This window comes from Myotis myotis, unplaced genomic scaffold, assembly GCF_014108235.1.
Source record: "Myotis myotis isolate mMyoMyo1 unplaced genomic scaffold, mMyoMyo1.p scaffold_m19_p_15, whole genome shotgun sequence".
Lineage (NCBI taxonomy): Eukaryota > Metazoa > Chordata > Mammalia > Chiroptera > Vespertilionidae > Myotis > Myotis myotis.
In genome coordinates, this window is record NW_023416319.1 from 43,005,574 (window position 1) to 43,023,835 (window position 18,262).

Sequence of the window (18,262 nt, forward strand, 5' to 3'; positions counted from 1 at the left end):
TACCTGGCAGCCATCAGCTTGTTTTCTGTATCACTGAGTTTGTTCACCAATCAGTGAAATCACATGGTATTTGTCTGACTTATTTCACTTAGCATTATACCCTCTGGGTTTATCTATGTTGTCACAAATGGTAATATGTCATTCTTTTTTATGGCTGAGTAATATTTCATTGTATATACATACTACTTCTTTATTAAATTATCCATTGATGGACACTTAGATTGGTTTCATATCTTGGCTAGCGTAAATAATGCTGCAATGGACATAGGGATGAAATAATCAAAGTTATGAAAAGCAGGGACCTACAATCAAGATAACCCAGCAATGCTATCGTTTAGAATGGAAGGAGAAAGAGCTTTTCAGACAAGAAAAAGGTAAAGGATGACAAGAAATGTTAAAGGGTCTTTAAGAAGAAGAAGGAGGAGGAGGAGAAGGGGGAGGGGAAGATAAAAAATATGAATAGTAACATGGCAGTAACTATATACCTATCAATAATTATTTTAAATGTGAATGGATTAAATGCTACAATCAAAAGTCACAGGGTATCTAAATGGAGAAGAAAACAAGACCCATACATAGTACGCTGCCTGCAAGAGACCCAATTCAGATAGATAGACACACACAGATGGAAAGTAAAGGGATGGAAAATGATATTTCATGCCAATAACCCTGATAAACATAGATGTAAAAATCCTCAACAAAATATGAGCAAACTGAATTCAGTAATACATTAAAAAGATCATATGCTATGATGAAGTGGGATGAAATTAGATTATGTTGTTTAAATTTTTCCCATTCTTTCACTCGCATCCCCAGGACCAAAACAACTGACACTTATTTATTTTAGAATATTATTTAGGACAACGGGATGGAAAAAACCCAGATATGGAATTGCCGCATGCTACTCATTTGGGTTTGTCTTTGGCATCTTAGAGGTATTGCATATACTGTGTGAGCCCTCTCTTTCTAAAAGAGTTCACTTAGTGGGGCAGTGTTGGGATTTATAGCCTATTTTCTTGAAGTTAAAAATATGTCAAGTTAGACATTGCAGGATGAAAGGCTTTTGGTAGGGAGAGCATTTGTATCCAGAGTGTTACTATAGAGCATATACTGTTCATTTTATCAAAGGGAAAGGAGAGATCATGCCAAGAAAAACACATAGAGTGGAACGAGGTGGAGAATAAAGTGTGAAAAGTCCCTAAAATCAGATGCATGTAGGAAGGATCTTCATGATTAGCTTCAATTTTTTTAAAAAGTAGCATTGCTTGTTTCTTTCTGTCTTAGTTCTTTTCTTTTTTTAAAAAAGGATTTTCTTTTTTTACTCTGTCCTGGACTCTAGTTTCAAAAGCAGGTTAGGAAGTTTATTATGAGCCCTAGGGCCAAAGGCATTATGGAAATTTATCAGCCTCCAAAAGTCAATATCCAATTACTCTACCTTTTTGGCTGTTCCACATAATTAATCTGCTGCTTGATTCAAGGGAAGCCCAGCACTGTTGGAAGCTGTAGTTCCTTTCTTAACCCTTCATGTTGTACTTGCAAGGTTGAAGAGCCCATTTACCTAGATCTCAGAGGGGTTGGCATTTTCAAAGAAAAAATTTCCTTCTACTTCCTCTTAACAACCAATGTAAATGGTATTGCATAATTCTCTTCAGAGAGAGATTGCTTGCTTTGAATTTGACTAAAAGGGAAATACACAGGCTATTGTTTTCTTTTTTAAATATCCTATCAAAGTAATACTGTTACATTTGGGGTAAACTCTGCTCTGTTTTCTTAATCTCTTAGAATTATGTCTTTTATGCAGATAGTAATTGGGTTTTTTAAAGCTAATATATGTGATTTATTTACTTAAAATCAGGCCACCTTGTAAGCCATGCATAATTTTCCTCAACATTTTGTTGGAAGGTTAAGTGCAATAGTTAATTGGCTACAGTTAGTTATAGGAGAGCTTTAAGAAAAGGTTTAAATAAGCTTGCTGGCTACTGGCATATCAAAGAAAAAAAGTCCTGCAAAAACAATTTGTTCTCTGGATGTCCTTGTCTATCAGGAAGATTCCTTTGTGCACCTAGTAGCTCCCATAACTGTTAACGTGGCACTGCGCAGGGAGAGAAGGGCATCTCATTTCAGTGCAGGTTGCCGGGGAAGCCTGTCCCTAGGTGTGCGTGGGTGTATGTGGGAGGGCTGCTGAGCACTCTGCCTCTCTGGCTAAAATATATTGCAGAGCAGCTTTGCCTTTTCATTGGGCTCCGGTGTGGGGAATCCCTTCCTCCTACCCAGTGAATTTGGGGGAATTCCTAAATGCTGATGCATTTTTAGCTCTAAAATGATAATGCCCTTGTTGGAGTGAGGACCAGAAAGCATATAGGGAATGTTTTTAAAATACAAATCAGCCAATTCCTAGTATGTCTTTTACTTGCTTGATAGAACTGTGCAAGCATAATCTTGCTGTTGTCAAGGGAGATGGGATTCCACATAGTCCAGGGATTCCTCTGCATTTTCCCAGGCCCCTCCTGCTCTACTTATTTAGCATGCAGTTGCAGTTTCATGATCCAGCAGGAGAATCTCCTCAGTTTCCACATATATCACGCAGTCAGCGAGGCAAATGGTAGTGGTGGCTGCTCCTGACAAATCTGGCAGCACTTCTGCCAGCAGTTTTCTAATAACCTTGGTGTCTCTGCAGTAAGGTTAGTTGTGTATTTACTGAAGTAGCATCTTTCTTTTTCTCTTCTCTCTCTGCCTCCATCTGTACCTCCACCTCCCTCCTGCCACCCACTACACTTAGGTTTATAAATTTGTCTATGGTATGCAGGAACTAGACATGCATTATTAAAATACATTTCAGAGCTTTTAAAAGTGTGCATAATAGAAATATATCCAAGAGTTTAAAAACATTCTCTGATTGTCATGGTTAGTGCAGATTAAAGAAACAGAATATAAAATAGCCAAATATTTTCTAGGAAGTCATCCTTGTTGAGTAGGCATTTGTCTGACAGATTGAAGTGAGCTTCTTTTGTGTGTTGGCATATAGACCAGAATTGCAGTTTTGTTCACTTTTTAGTATTCATGTAAAATTCTCCTATTGACTCATTTCATGGAAATAAGGGCTCACTTTATCCCTGACCCTTATTTATAGTAAGACTCCACTGGGCAGCAATTTTCCCCTTGGTATAATTTGTAAGGAAAACATTATCATGTATGTGTAGCCATTTAATTTAGTGTTAGTTATGTAATAATAGAAATGGATGAAGAGAGAATACTTTTGGAAAGGAGATTTTTCTAGAAATCAAAGAGTGTATCTCAGCAAATCTTAATTAATAGGTGTTTATTGAATATACACTCTGGAAATGTATTGATCACTTTACAAATTCTGAAGAAAAATAATACATCCTTGTCTACAAGGTGTTTCTTTCCAATTAGAAGAGATGAATGCTGTCCATGGTGCAATGAGTAAGACTTTATAAAATAATGTACTAAGCTATGCAGTAAAAGTTCAAGAATAGAATGATACATAATGGACTGATTTGCCATTGAGATCATTTCATTAGATATGAGGTTGATGTTCAGAGATGTCACCCAGTTTAGTTAATGTTCTGGATAACTGTGGAGTTATGGCTAGTTTTAAAAAATATACATAGCCTATCTTTGAACACATTGACATTGAGTGAACAGCCACTGCTTTTGCTGCCTACAAAAATGAGCCACACATGGTAGACAGAGAGGAGTTTTTAGAACTAGAAACATCCAATTTCAAATCCTAATTGTGCTGATTCTTTCTATTAGTTTAATAATGTAATATAAAAGGATTTTAATACTAAGCTAAAACATAATTTGTAAGACATATCTGCTGCCCTGAACTCTTTAAAATAACAGATCCTTCTGGACCCAGCTGAGGTCACCCCTTCAAGAAGCTCTCTCTGGTCACTCTGCCCACAATAATCTTGAGACATTGAAAATTCAATTTCTCTTGGTTATTTAAATTGCATTGTGTTTACTTCTTATTTGGCATTAAGTATTGTTATAAACCAATGTATATTTATTTTTATGATTGCACCATGTTTGCTAATTAGAGTATTAGCTATTAGCCCACATGAACCTTGTTTTATACTTTATCTTCTTCAGTGTTGCTCTGTACATAATAGGCACAGAGTTTATACTTTTTATTTGAGGAAAGTGGTAACAGTTGTCAGGAAACAAGGACAGATTCTATTCTGTATTCCAGTTTGTGGAGGGAGTTCTGGCCTATTTATTTAATAGGTATCCAGCCTTTACCCACACAAGTAATTGTTGACTTACAGTGTATGACTCTAGCTGGTTAAATAGCACAGTGGCTGCTTTCCAGGGTAGCACTGAAATGATGGGATTATGGTAGAAACCTACTATATATGTAGTAGGCTCTATGAATGGCTACATATACAAACTAGTGATGAGTAAAATTTATTTAGTATATTTTATTTGGAAACTTTACACCACATCCATATTGCTAAGGGATGGGTAAAGAAAATGTCCTAAAATCATTTTATATTTTGCATTGTCACATAGTAACACATCGTGAGTAATTGACTCATGACAGAGTGCTAGCTTGTTTTAAAAGATATTGGGCAGTGGACCAGGTAGTTTATTTGGAATAAAAATAACATTTACTAAGTAAGGACTAAGGAGAGTAAAGTTTGGGTTTGTCTGAATCCCTTCTTCTGACAACAATCTAGGATGGAGTGTGATATCTTAGAGCCAGTTTGGCTATTTTCTTGAATCTCGTTATCTCTTTCCCTAAGTGGAAAAAATAAGGCTGTGCTTAGAGTTCTTGAATTCTGTAACTGTTTAATTTGTATCTGTTTAGAATGATTACTGTGTCTACTCCTTGAGGCTTATAAGGGGTAAGTTTGGGGTAGTAAACAGTGAAAATTAGAGGGCAGAATTGTAACTTCTCAGTCTTTATCCTTGGTCCTCACATGGACCGAGTTCACATATGCTAAGGTACACACTAGGGACGTTAAAACCTACCATCATCAAGTAACAGAATTGACACATTCAGTGAATTGACCAGTTCCAAAAATGGAATTGAATGGCTGGAAATTTTGGAAACAGTTATGATCTTAAGAATATAAGCTTGCCTCGGCTTGTGTGGCTCAGTGGTTAAACGTTGAACTATAAACCAGGGGGTTACGGTTCGATTCCCAGTCAGGGAATATGCCTGGGTTATGGGTTCCCCAGTGTGGGGCATGCAGGAAGCAGCCGATCAATGATTCTCTCTCATCATTGATGTTTCTATCTCTCTCTCCCTTTCCCTTCCTCTCTGAAATTAATTTTAAAGAATATAATCTTAGCATAATAGATAGTAAGATGTTCTAGATTTAAATAGTATTATATAATTCAAGTTTTGTTGTTAGTAGTATGGGTACCAATTAATATCTAATACAGTCAAATGTCTGGAATTTGAGTGATTGCTGTTGCGTATCCTATATAATGAAACCTAATATGCAAATTGTCCCCTCAACCGGGAGTTCAATTGCTCGCTATGATGTGTGCTAACCACCAGGAGGCAGCGTGAAACATGGCAGGCGTCGGCGACACAGCGCTGGCAATGGGCAGCAGTGGAGGCACTGCCGGCCCCAATGGGCCCCGATGAAAGTGGGATCATGGCGGGATGGTGGAGCAGGTGAGTGGGTGGTGCCACACCAAGGCAGGTGTGACCAGTGGTGGGGGGTAGGGCTGCTGCCTGGCTCCCAGACACTAAGGGAGCTGGGCGTGGGCCTGGCGACTCAGGTGGAGAAGAGTGCACAGGGGCCTTGCAGCCCAGGTGCTGCCCAGGGTCCAGAGGTCAGCTGGGACCTGCCCTTCCACACCAGACGCTTGTGCTTCCATAGCTGGCCAGGCCTAGGGACTGCACCTGTGCATGAATTTCATGCACTGGGCCTCTAGGTAACTATAGTACAGCATTCCTCAGATGTCTGTGATGTGTTTAGAACTACATTGGCTTTAGCTATAAAATTTGTAATGCTAGCTATTTATCCTTTTATAGTCTAACTAGGGGCCCAGTGCACAAATTCATGCACCTTGAAAGGAACTGTGGGCCGCAAGGCTGCGGTGGGCACAGGGGCAGGTCTTGGCCCATCCTCCATGCCCCCACCCGGCCCCTCCTGCCGCGGCCCCCCAGTCCTCTCTCTGCCATCAAGCCCTGCTCCTGCCGCCACTGCTACCACGCACTGACAGCACCGGCCCCGCTTGCACCTGCTGACAGCATGGAGCCATTGGGGCCGGCGCCAGCAGCAGGTGCGAGCTGCAGCTGCTGCCCCGATCGCCCCTCAAGAGCAGGGGGAGGTGGAGAAGCCCTCAGGGACAATCAGGGTTGATAGCCGCCGCTTCCACCTGTTGATGACGCCAAGCAATTGGGACTGGTGCCGGGTGCTGGCAGCAGGTGTGAGCGGTGGCTCTGGCGCTGGCAGCAGGTGCAAGTGGGGCTGGTGCTGGCAGCGGGTGCGAGAGGCAACTGCCAGTCCCAACTGCCCCTCAGGAGCAGGGAGAGGTGGAGAAGCCCTGAGGGATGATTGGGGTCGGCCGCCACTCACACCGGCTGACAGCACCAAGTGATTAGGGCCGGCACCAAATGCCGGCAGCGGGTGCGAGCAGTGGCTCTGGCACTGGCAGCAGGTGTGAGAGCCAGGTGGGACCGCGGCATGCAGGAGCAAAGAATTTTCAGTAACCACCAGAGGCTCGCCCTGATGACAGTGACCAGAGCCCCGCCTTGGTCTGGCACCCCCGCTCACCTGCTCCACCATCCCACTGTGGCCAATGCCCGTCATATTCTGCACTCTGCTGCCTGCTGCCAACGCCTGCAATGTTCCACGTGTGTCCCCTGGTAGTCAGCGCATGTCATAGTGACCGGTTGTTTAGTTGTTCCGCCGTTTGGTCTATTTGCATATTAGGGTTTTATATATATAGATCATCTTGTTTTGATCTCTCTCTTTGATTTTGTTTTATGGAAGAATTGCTCCATTTCCATATTAGTTCCAGGTAAAGTGATATTAAACTATATTTGACGCACAGGATTAGTTAGTTCTTCTCATCCCTTTCCCTCAGAGGTAAGATTGGTGAAGTTTATCTCCAGTATTTCTAGCCCTCCCTTTCTATTTCTTTTCTTTTTAATGTTTTTATTGATTATTTTTTAGAGAGAGAGTAAGGGAGAGGGGGAGAGAGATAGAAACATCTATGAGAGAGAAATATCTATGAGAGAGAAACATCAATCTGCTGCCTCCTGCAAGCCCCCTACTGAGGATTGAGCCTGCATTCAATCTCTTGGTTCATGGGACAACGCTCAACCAACTGAGCTCCCTTTTTATTTCCATTAATTTTGGTTAAGTCCTGTTCCCTTGTAATTCTCCATCAAATTTGTACCCCCAGAAAATGACAGACTATCAATACAATAATCTTTATAACACTCCTGGGCTTCTGAAATTACATTCATATTTTTAATCATGGCACAAAAGTAGTTATTCTCTTTTAAAGGTCCCCTAAATCATACAATAACACATGGAGCACTAGAAAAGAAATCTGAGAGCCATGTAGCATGATCTGGGATCTTCAAAAGGATTCAGTTCCTATTCTCACTATTGTGCCTTGCCAGCTCAGCCAAGGGTTCGGTGAGCCTGCGGGGGGTGGGGGGTGGGGGGGAAGGATGTAGAAAAGACAGACAAAGAGAATAAGCTGAGTCTAGGTGGATCTCCTGTGCCTGGCTAAGGCCACAGAGAGAGATCCAGACAACAAGCTGAGCCTTTATTTTATAGGCAGAGGTAAACAAGGTAGTGGTCATCATAGTTACAATGTTCTTGTGAGTTTCACTTGTTTTGGCAGCACTTGCTGCATCTCCCACAGCCCATTAGCTACCCAGATAATATCTAGGGAGCATCATAAGGTCAAGCCTAATTATGCTAAGAGAGCTGTGCCCTCCAAGCTGGGACTTGTTTGTGGCTTTGCCAACAGGTCAGTCCGAGGCTTAATCCTATAGCCACTCCCTACACACTATATGACCTACAAACTGTTTCTGGTTACACATTTAGGATATATTTACTGGCTTTGTTTCTGGTTTGGCTCTGCTTCTGGCTGGTGTGGGAAACTTTCTGTGGCACAGTAGTCTGTGCCATGCATTGTCATAGACCACTTAAACTATAGACATATACATCAGAATTCTGAACTCTGTGGATCTTTCTTAACCCTACAGCATTGCAGGCCTGATAGGAGCATTTTGGTCTAATCCTAGTGTTTGTGTTTCCTGTTGGAAAATTCAGCAAAGGAGAGTGGGGAAGAGACAGTCCCTAAATCTGTATTAAGTGAATGGCTTTTTCTATACAAAAAGAAGGAAAATAACTTTCAGGCTAATTCCAGACTTATTTTTATTTTCAGTGCTTTCTATCTTCCTTCTTCCGCCCCCAGTTAGGGAGTGTTGAAAGCTACTCGGGAAGTTGTATTTGTTATATACCTCCCAGAAGCCTAAACAAACATATAAAGATTGTTAATTGAATGAGATCTAAGGTATAGTATATGTACTCCTTTTAGAAATTGTGGTATAAAAAGAAAACTCTGCAAGATAATTCTGGTGTTTTATTTTTTCAATTCTGTTATTTTGTAGATCTTAATTTGAGTGATTGCTGTGAGTGGAGATGAACGTATACTAAGCACAGAGTAGTAATATACATTTCTTATTAAATTTAATCTCTTTTTTTGCTGGATGAAATTAACCTGGGTATCCCTAGGATTCCCTGGTGCTTATTTATTTGTAGGTATGTATCTAGGAAAGTGATGGCTATATAATAAAAGCTACCAGGCACTGTGCTCATAAAGCTTTGATTACAGAAGTACTTTTGTGAATACCAGCACTTCAGTTGAAATCTAATCTCCTAGGATCTCAAATCCATTAAATATTTGAATCATAATAGTGCTTTTCATTTTGATTATAGAGAAATAAGAAACAAAGAAATATATTGTGATCTGACACAGATAGACAAATCAGGTATTTTGGAGGCATTTCAAAATCTTGAAAGCCTTGCTCTATTGCTATATACTTAGTGGATATTCTTCAGTGATTGATTCTCCCTGGAAGGAATAGTATGCATGTGATGTATTCTTCATCGTCTTTGTAGATGGGCAGAGGGATTGCCAAGAGTATGTAGTAGTCCTCCCTTATTTACAGTTTTACTTTCAGGGGTTTCAAGACCTGTGGTCAATTGCAGTCCAAAAATACTAAATGGGGATGTAGGTAAAGCAGGGGAGAAGGAGAACATCTGTAATATTGTCAACAAGAAATTTAAAAAATTTTTCAGAAATAATTCATAAGTTTTAAATTGTGTGCTGTTCTGAATAGTCATCTTGCTTATGATGTGAATCATTCCTTTGTTCAATGTACCCAAACTTCATACACTACACTACCTGTTCATTAGTCACTTAGTAGCCATCTATCTCAGTGATCAGATCTGTTGTCAAGGTATTGCAGTGCTTGTGTTCAAGTAACTTATTTTGGTGTCACAATCGTTTATTATTTATTGTTGTTAATCTCTTACTGTGCCTGATTAATAAGTTAAACTTTGTCATAGGTATGTATGAAAAAAATACTATATATAGGGTTCAGTATTATCTGAGGTTTCAGGCAACCATTGGGGCTCTTGGAATATATCCCTACTTCCAGGAATATTGACTCTGAATTGTCAAATAAAAGTTGTTTTATAATCAATATGCTTTAAGTAAAATGATTAAATTTTAGAAAGTTTTCCATTAAAAGTGCTAAAAATTAAAAAGTGTGTGTGTGGCAATTATAACTATGTTTTAAAAATAATCTTATCTTATAGATATTGAAATATTCGTGTATAACATATAATTTCTAGGATATTCTTCAAAATAATGTTAGTGGGGGAAATGTGATGTGGGACAGATGAAATAAGATCAACCAAAAATTGGTAATTGTTGAATCGGGTGATGGGTATATGTGGATTTATTGTACAGTATATCTGTATATATTTGTTTTGTGGGAAGCAGCAAAAGTTATACTCCGAGATTGAGTTTGTCTTTGCCAGCAATATATTTAGCACAAGTTCGCTGTGGGAATTATAATGATATCACAAGCCAATAGCATACAGGATGATAGCTCTTAATAAGCAAAATATAGAAATAACATACTTCAAACAAATGAGATTAATCACACGATTGTTCCAGGGAAAGGGAAGTGAAGAAATAAAGTTCAGATTTAATATGAAATAAAACCTTTTTATATGAGGAGGTACTCAGGAGAGTGGGTGAGCAACCAAGAGCTGATTTCCAGCTGCCAGTACAAAAAAGGCCCCTGTTGCTAGAGCACATTGCTAGGGAACCAGATGCCACGGTTGGTAGGCAGGCTGATATCTTTCACAGGCTATTTCCTGGTTTATCACCACTGTCTTGGCCAGGGGTCCCCAAGATAGGAGCACGTGCCCTAAGGGTCTCCGGAGAGTTTTTAGGTTATCAAAGAGTTGCCTCCACTACCCCAAAATTCTCAAATAGTCCTCACAAACTCTCAGTATGTCCCCTCACCATTGCTTTTCCACATGTTCTTACTAGTAATGATAAGCCCCCAGCTGGGCTCCTCAGCTGCTGGACTGCTGACAGCTTATCAATGACAATAGATGTAGAATAGAATGATGACATCCTAGCATGACTTACATCATTCTTGTAATAAAGCATTGTGGATGATGACATATTGATACAACTTCATACTTATATGAAAGCAACTTTTTTTTTTGCCATAAACAAGTAGATTAAAACAACTTCACTAAAGTTATAAACAAGTGGATTTTAAATCATATTAAACCTATGCACAACAAAATTAAAATGTTTCCACAATAAATAGTAAAAGTACTTTGAGATTTCTTCAGAGGAAAGTAAGTTAAAACTTAAAAAGAGTTTATACTGCCCTAGCTGGTTTGGCTCAGTGGATAGAGCGCCAGCCTGGGGACTGGACTGTAGGGTCCCAGGTTTGATTCCAGCCAAGGGCATATGCCCAGGTTGCAGGCTTGATCCCCAGTAGGGGCCGTGCAGGAGGCAACTGGTTCATGGGTCAATATTGGCTCAACTACTGAGCCATACCAGCCGGGCTCATTATTTTCCTTTTTAAAAAACTTTTGATTACTTTGTTTATCCACAAAAACTGTCACATGATCTCACCTGGCATCATAACAAAAAAAGTTACTATACTGTACTAAGCAATTTTCAAGCTCTTCCCCTAAAGCAGTGGTTCTCAACCTTCTGGCCCTTTAAATACAGTTCCTCATGTTGTGACCCAACCATAAAATTATTTTCATTGCTACTTCATAACTATAATGTTGCTACCGACCCACTGGTTGAGAACCGCTGCCCTAAAGTATCCCTATCTCAGGATCTAGGGAAATCCTTTGCAAGTGTGAAATTTCTTTGAAATCTCATGTTTTATATTTAAGGTTTGCATATATTTTTTATTACGTTATATACTAAGTATATCTATCTATCTATATATATAAAAGCCTAAGTGACCGTTATGACTAGTTGACTGATCCCCATCGCTATGATGGCATACTGACCACCAGGGGGCAGATGCTCAATGCAGGAGCTGCCCTCTGGTGGTCAGTGCGCTCCCACAGCCAACCTCCCGTGGTCCCTCTTCCCAGCCAGCCAGTCCCAATTGGCCCGATCGCTGGCCAGGCTGAAGGACCTCACCTGTGCACGAATTTGTGCATCGGGCCTCTAGTTTATTATAATATTAAAATGCTTTCTACCATAACTCTAAGAAAAATACACTCCAGGGAGCTGTGCCAAATTTCTCCTCTAACACCAAGTAACAACACATGGGCACACTGTTACTTATTCATTCACAATTCAATCACAGCTCTTGGTTACTAGAAAAGCTGGCTTCTGAGGTAGTTATGATGTGGTATCTGTTTCTTTATGACAAATAGCTGCTGTGCATAGATATTCATAATTGTTATATCTTTGTGGTGAACCATAACTCTTTGTGGGCTGCCTTAGGTATATCTCTTTCCAGCTGTGTGATCTTGTACATGTTCTCTAACCTCTATGAGATTCTGATAGTAAAACAGTATTAACATAATTAATATATTGAGGTTTAAAAGTTTTTATTGTTATTTTCATGTTGCAGTTATGCAATTTGAATAATACAGAAATACATAGAGGAGAAAGGAAAACGACTTAATGTGGCATTAATTTTTACTAAAACCAAATGCATAAAGGTGAAAAACTACCCATCATTTTAGAACCCAAAGGTAACCACTGTGTTTTTATTACATCCTCCCCAAATGTTTTCTAAGTGCATTTTAAATATTTAGAAAATTTTTCTTACTGGAATTTGTAAGTAAGTCATATAATACAGAAGTGTTGTAGAGTGAAAAGCAGGCGTCATCTCTCCTTAGAGATAAAACCATTAACAGTTTGATGTAGATTCTTCCAAACTTTCTGAGGCAGCACTTCAAAATGTACGAAGAAGTGGAAAATTGGATTTGGTTTGCCTCAAAACAAGAAAAGTTCTATTGGGAGCGTATCCACAAATTACCTGAAAGATGGGGAAATGTGTAGCTAGTGATGGACATTACTTGAATAAAGCACTTTTGATGTTTCTCTTGAAATTATCATGTTTTCTTTGATTACAAAATCCATGTTATTAACTGGTACACCTGGTACATATCTTCTCTCTCCTCCTTCCCCTTCCCCTAAGGTTTGGTCAGAAAATAGATATTGAACTTTTTTACTGAGGTATTATACTTACTGTCCTAAGGGGTAGACAACAGGGCACTGAGTATCTTTTCTCTTTTCTACTGAGGACCATGTATTATTCGTAAAATAACACATTCTCTTAATGTGCATTTACAAATTATTGAAGGATAAACTTGAATGAAATAAAAAGAACCTGAAAAGAGAATCATTGATTTCTGTTCAGATTCTGTTTGCTTAAACATCTAATTATTTTTCTAAATAGAAACAGTCACTTAGGTGCAATCTAGTCTGTAAGCAACATGAAATAGGAAACTTTAGATGACTGCTGTAAGAAATACTTAGAAAAAGAATAACATGAATTTGAAGAATGGTCATGTCTTACAATGACATATTATGACCACTAATGGCTATTAGGTTTCTTTTTTCATTGTATGCAGCAGTTGGCTTTTCTTCCACCTGCTATCTCTGAAATTCAGCCAGATTCTTTGTCTTTGGTTTCTAATGCAGAGTTTATTACCAGCCAAATGAAAAAGGATTTGAGTAAATGTTTGCTATGAAATTTAGATGACTCTGCTATAGGAACAGTCATGGGCATCTGAATTACTTCAAAAAGTTTGCAGAGTCCCAAGAAAATATTTTACAGTTTTGACTGATGAATGAAATTTCCAAAAAATTTTGTTAATTTTTCAGGTGAATTCTTCATATTCATGGGATAGTCAGCAGTTAGATAAAGGAAATAAGACTCTAATAATACATTTTAAGGTCATGTTTTAGAAAGAGTTTGGACTGGTGTATTTTGTGCAAAGCTTTGAAAATCATAAGAAGTTTTTTGGCTTTATTCTTTAGGCAAAGAAAAGCAAGTGAAAGTGTTTTGAAGAGAGGATGATATGTATCATCCAGTTTTTATTTAGGAGTGTGACTGGTACACTTTGATGGATATATTAGGAGTACAAAAGATTGGAGGCTATTGCAGGACTAGTTAAGAATAGCAAAAAAATTTTTTAGTGTTTTTGAGTGTCCAGTGCTTTTATACATTAGCTTTTTGATAGCTCACAACATCTAGATTTATAGATGAAGAAACTAAGTCTTGAGGTAAAGAACTTGCTGAAAATCACAAAGCTAATAAATGAGGGAGCCTCATGAGATGCAAATCCATTTGTGACTTCAGGGTCTGTGCTCTTAACCTCTAAGTTATACTAATGTTGTTAAAAAAATATATGAGTAAAAAAGAAGTTGAAAGGGTTGTGGTAGACCTGATAAAATATGGAATTGGCCTAGGAGCCTGAGGAACTGACTAGAAGGTTGTAATTAATCAAAATAGAAAACAAAGGAGTGGAGCAGGTTTGGGAACATATTTAGTTAAAATTAACCTACACGTATATTTTTTAGAGATATCTAACAGTTGGAAATTTGGACCTGAGAATTAATTTGAGAAAGGATTGAAGATATCATTTTGATTGAGATAATAACTTGAAATTCTAAAAAAAATAAAATAAAATAAAACAAATGTTGAGCTCTCCAAGCAGAATGAAGTGTGAAAAGATAAAGCCAAAGAAAATGCCTTAAGCAGTATTTTGGGGACAGCTGAAAGAGCAAGAGTCAGTGAAGGAAGCATAGAAGTAGTCAAAGACAGGGAAGAGCATGAAGTAAATTCAGGAATTCTTGAGTGTCATGGAATTCAAATAAAAGAATTTCAAGAGGGAGGTGGTAGTCATCTGTATAAAATGTTTTCAAACAGTGTTAATAATATGAGAAATGAAACAAAGGCCCTGGAAAGTTAAACAGTGAAAATTAGTTTGGGTAGAAAGTAGGATCAGTGAAGGCAGAGTTTGTGGGGAGGTGGGGGCAGGTGTGTGTGTGTATATGTAGTACAGAAGTAAGCATAGAAAAGAGTCATTGAAGTTGAAGACATTAAAGATGTCAGAGAGAAGAACTAACTGAAGTAGTAAAGGGATTAACCTTGCAAAAAGAGCAGGGATGCTTCATCCCCTGATACAGAATAAAAGAAGAGAAAAAAAGGAAAACCGAAAGAACCTTTTGGTGGGAAAGAGAGTAGTTGGGGGAGTGAATTTTGGAAGACATAGACCTCAGTAAAAAAGGTGAGGTTATCTATTGAAAGGTAGAAAGCAATTCTGAAAGGCTTCTGAGAGTCTACTAGAAATGTATGAAAGCATTTAGTGAGCAAGCATCATCATCTAGCTAAGGTTGGATAACATGAATTTGTAATGGTGCTAATAAAGACAATTATGTTGCCTTTTTTTATAGCCCTTGCCACATCTGATGACAGGAGTTGATGAAATGAATTTACCACAAGTCAGGGTTGGCAAAGTGGGTCTAGGAGGTCAAGGAAGCTGAGACACTAGAGAACACAATTAAAATAAGGCTTATACTGAGTAGGGAGGGTAGTAAAGCAAGGAACATAGGCCTGGATATGACAAGGGAGAATATTGAAAAGATTTGGTAACTTCTTTTGGTTACATCCAGTAAGAAACCTCAAAGCTGTTCAGCACATGCTTTTAGTTTTAATTCTTCAGATTACACTTTATTAGTTTACTCCTTGGGGTCACAGTTTGAACTCAGATCTTTTACTGCCAGTTTCTTAAAACGAACTGCATAATTTATAATATAGAAAAGATAGGCTATAAAATAGTGGATGATAAGATTTATGACCAGATGCCTTTTTGGGTTTGTTGTGGTTGTTGTTTTGAGAAAAAGGTTATTGATGTTGAAGGAAACTTGCATTGTAGCATTAATGAGCCAAAATAGCATTTTCTGAAACCTTGTTGATGTGTTCATGTTTGTTTTTTGCTGAACTGAATTGGCATTTGAAATATATATATATACATATATATATAATATATATATTATATATAATTATAAGATACATATATTATATATATATATAATTTCAGAGAGAGGATGGGAAAGGGAGAGAGAGATAGAAACATCATCAATGATGAACTGGGATTTGAGCCCACAACATGAGCATGTGCCCTGAAGGGAAACCAAACCCTGACCTTGAATCAAACCCTGACCTCCTGGTTCATGGGTTGACACTCAACCAACTGAACCACACTGGCCGGGCATGAATTGGCATTTTTATGAGATAAACATTTTTTGTGCCTAGTTATTTAGGTAATAAAGATTAATGTAATCAATAGACTTGATCCTCTATGAATTCATTTAATAAGATTTATATTGTCAGATCAGTTCATTCAGATTATTCTTACAATTGCACTTTCTTTTCTTTTCTTGACTAGGCAGCTAATGAATCTTTGCTTTTCTTTCAACCAATGCATTAGAATTTCAGAGCAGGAGGAAAGGAATCTTTCAAACTCAGTTTAGTTTGATAGAAAAGTCACACTGTTTATTAAAATGCATAAGTTGTCTTTGAGCTTATCGTTTAATGATTTCCTTCTCTCTCTATATTCAGACACTGAATAATAAAAATGTTTAAGTTTTTTTAAAAAATAAATTTCCAACTTATCTTTGAAGATAAAATAATTCCTCAAGATAACATAAATTTTTTTTTAAAGAATTTTACCAAAAGGACCCTACTGGCTTTTTCTGTCTTATTTTATCTTATAAAATTCTAAATGATGTCTTTTCCTTCATCAGAGATATAACCTAAAACATTCCTCTGTGTCTTCCTTGTTTTTCAGGAGAAAAATAAATTTCAGCCAAGCCTGTGTTTCTTGTCATTTATGTACTAGCTATACTTAATAGCAATTTTCTATATGAAACATAGTTTTTAATTTTTAATTGCTTTTTATTTTTTTTAAATATATTTTATTGATTTTTTACAGAGAGGAAGGGAGAGAGATAGAGAGTTATAAACATCGATGAGAGAGAAACATCGATCAGCTGCCTCCTGCACATCTCCTACCGGGGATATGCCCGCAACCCAGGTACATGCCCTTGACCGGAATCGAACCTGGGACCTTTCAGTCCGCAGGCTGACGCTCTATCCACTGAGCCAAACTGGTTTCGGCTTTAATTGCTTTTTAGATAGAAGAGAGAGAGATAGAAACATCTATTTGTGGTTCCATTTATATATTCATTGGTTGCTTCTTGTATGTGCCCTGACCCAGGATCAAACCTGCAACCTTGGTGTGTTGGGATGACGCTCCAACCAACTGAGCTACCCAGCAAGGGCTAGAACATATTGTAGAAAATAATATTATTTATCTATTCATTTTCAATGTGTACGGTACCTAGAGAATATTATGCTAAGTGAAATAAGCCAGTCTGAGAAAGACAAGTATCACATGATCTCACTCATATGTGGAATCTAAAGAACAAAATAAACTGATGAACAAAATAGATCCAGAGAATTAGAGGCATGGAACAGAGTGTCGAATCTCAGAGGGAAGGCATGAGTGGGTGGGAAGAGATGAACCAAAGAACTTAATATGCATATATGCATACCCATGGACACAGACAATAGTGTGGTGAAGGCCTGGGGTGGGTGGATATAGGCTAAAAGGAGTCAGCTGGGGGGGTGGGGGGGGGGAAGACATCTGTAATACTTTCAACAATAAAGATAAATTTAAAATATAAAATATGGAAAGTGTAATGCTTTTAATTTATGATTTCAAGATTTCTTATACTACTTCATAATCGATTTAAGGTGGAGACTGGGTAGAGCAAGAGACAGAACAGAGGAAGAAAAGGGACCTCTGATCTAGTTATCAGAGAGAACAGGATTATATAAAGAGAGTTAGAAGTTGAATACAGGATATGAAGGGGCAAAGGAACTGAAGGAGAATCTCTAGTGAGTAAACTTTAGCATTCATTATTGAAGATAATGCTCTAAAGTAGCATTTGGAATGAGGGGCTATTTTTCTGAAAATACATGCCATAAACTTATTATTGTTACATTTGAAGCAAATTGTTGTGAGGCAACATAAAGAGGAAGTAAGCTTCCATCTCGTTGCTACTTTAAATAACATTTATCAAATACTTATGTTTTATGCCCTCTGTTTAACTGGTATTAGTGTCCTGTAGGAGATTCGTGGGATGGGACACCAAGCCCTTGAGTAAACGTAAGGTCTGCAGCTTGAAAATTTAGTCATCTCTGTGGCTTGGAGATTCAAAATATGTTTTAACTGTCACCTCTGATTCCTGGATCCCTTTCATCAGTGTCATTTCAAAGCTGTGCTAAACCTTAAATAGCATGAGGGCTCACTGCTGCCAACACTTGGAACATGGTTCGTCCAGTATTCCAGCCTAACATTCTGATTTTGTTATATTGAGGATGACTAATGTCAAGAATACAAACATATTCTCAATTCCCAATGGGAAGTTGAAATGAGAAAGCTTTTAGTAAGATGACTAGACCCCAAATTCAAGTGGTATAATGAGCCAGAGCTGCTGATCAGCCAACTTAGAAATTAACATTCAGAGACAGAGGATCTTTTTATGAGCAAACGCATTTACTAACAATGTGATAAGATTCAGAGTAAACTACACTGAAGACTGCAGAAACCCAAACTTTTAATTACAGAAGGTGATTTTAAAAATCTGGCAAAATTTGGGGGGA

General features: G+C 38.2%; 1 protein-coding gene and 1 long non-coding RNA gene across 6 annotated transcripts in view; both read left to right on the top strand.

Annotated features, from left to right (window-relative positions):
• The window catches only part of LOC118670135, a 93,105-nt gene extending 80,704 nt beyond the window's left edge, over nt 1-12,401 (top strand). Inside the window, exon 4 of the long non-coding RNA XR_004972230.1 lies at nt 12,149-12,401. This is a non-coding gene — a long non-coding RNA (uncharacterized LOC118670135). The remainder of the gene's footprint in view (nt 1-12,148) is intronic.
• Nucleotides 1-18,262, top strand: part of MCU (mitochondrial calcium uniporter) — a 176,499-nt gene that overhangs the window by 97,612 nt on the left and 60,625 nt on the right. The window lies entirely within an intron of this gene.